Below are 1,529 nucleotides of genomic sequence, written 5' to 3'. Positions count from 1 at the left end.
CATATAGCCGATCCCACTCAGTGACTTGGATTTTCCAAGTCTCCAACCAAGAAGTTTTCCTCACTCGGGAAATTAAGGGAACACTACCCCAACCTACATGCTCCACTCAGAAAGCTTCAACATACAAGCTTCAACAAAAGAAAATTCAAAGAACTTAGCGAAGAAGGCTTTGGTGTATTTAACACAATACGTTGAAATGAAGGAAAGCTTATTTATTGATATCCCCGATAAGCTACAAATATGTACATATACATGAGTCAAAATAAACACACAAGAGGGAGCCTTCACAAAGGTTGCTTAGGAGAAGTCTCAGCAGTCGGTAGAGCCCCAGAAAGAGAAGGCACCGGAGGGGGATCATTTGGAGCCTCAGTACTGGACAGAACCCTAGAAGGAGGAGGCATCAGAGGTTGATCATTTGGAGCTTCATTACGCGGTACAGCCCCAGAAGACGAAGGCAATAAATGCCTTTGGAACAAACCCACAAATCTCTGATGATCAAGTAAAACCTGACCATCAGTTTCCTTCATCTGGTCAAGCTTCCTCTTCATGTTTGTAGCATAGTCATGTGCGAGCCGGTGCAACTGTTTATTCTCATGCTTGAGCCCTCTAATCTCCTGTTTGAGACTCATCACTTCAGCCGCCAATGATTCAACTTGGCGGGTTCGAGCAAATAGGCGTTGTGCCATATTAGACACAGAACCTGCACACTGAACACTGAGAGCCAGCGAATCCTTAACAGCTAACTCATCAGACCGTTTGGAAAGTAGTCTGTTATCTTTGGGAGTGAGAAGGTTCCTGGCCACCACCGCAGCGGTCATATCATTCTTCATCACGGAATCCCCAACGGTAAGAGGACCAGTTGGGGAGACGAAGGATAGGCGCCATATGTTGTCTGGAGAAGGCGGGGCTGCCTCTTCAACAAGGTTCAAGTCAAAACGACGGTCGGAGGGGCCAGACATTTTCAAAGGTGTTGAAGAGAGAAGAGGTCGGACAAATCAAGATCTTAGAAGTGCAAGAATGAAGCTTCTACTGGTGGAGATTCAAGTGTGCTTTGGAACTTAATGCCAGCCCCTATAAAAATCTGCACTCGACGGAGCTTCAGAAATCAAAGAGGCGCCTGCTCAGAAATCGAAGAGGCGTTTGCTTTCTCAAAAGTTGGGCTGCTTAGAGATCACGAGGGTTGATCTCAGAAATCGAAGAGCCGTTTGCTTTCTCAAAAGTTGGGCTGCTCAAAGACCACGAAGGCCGATCTCAGAAATCGAAGAGGCGCTCGCTTTCTCAAAAGCTGGGCTCCCTAGAGACCACGAGGGCCGATCTCAGAAATCGAAGAGGCACCTACTTTTCCAGCCTTGTCAGCACCTGTCACACGCACACTCAGCTTTGCGGAAATTATGGGCATTCTGTCAAAGACTTCTGGGGAAGTAGAAAACACATGAATCTTACTGTTCAATCACCCACTTCCCACACGCAACAATAGCTCATGGGTACCACAGATAACTTTGCCAAAGTTCTCTGCCAAAGTTGAGCAC

This window comes from Malus sylvestris, chromosome 10 (assembly GCF_916048215.2).
Source record: "Malus sylvestris chromosome 10, drMalSylv7.2, whole genome shotgun sequence".
NCBI lineage: Eukaryota > Viridiplantae > Streptophyta > Magnoliopsida > Rosales > Rosaceae > Malus > Malus sylvestris.
Note: the sequence above shows the minus strand (reverse complement) of the source record.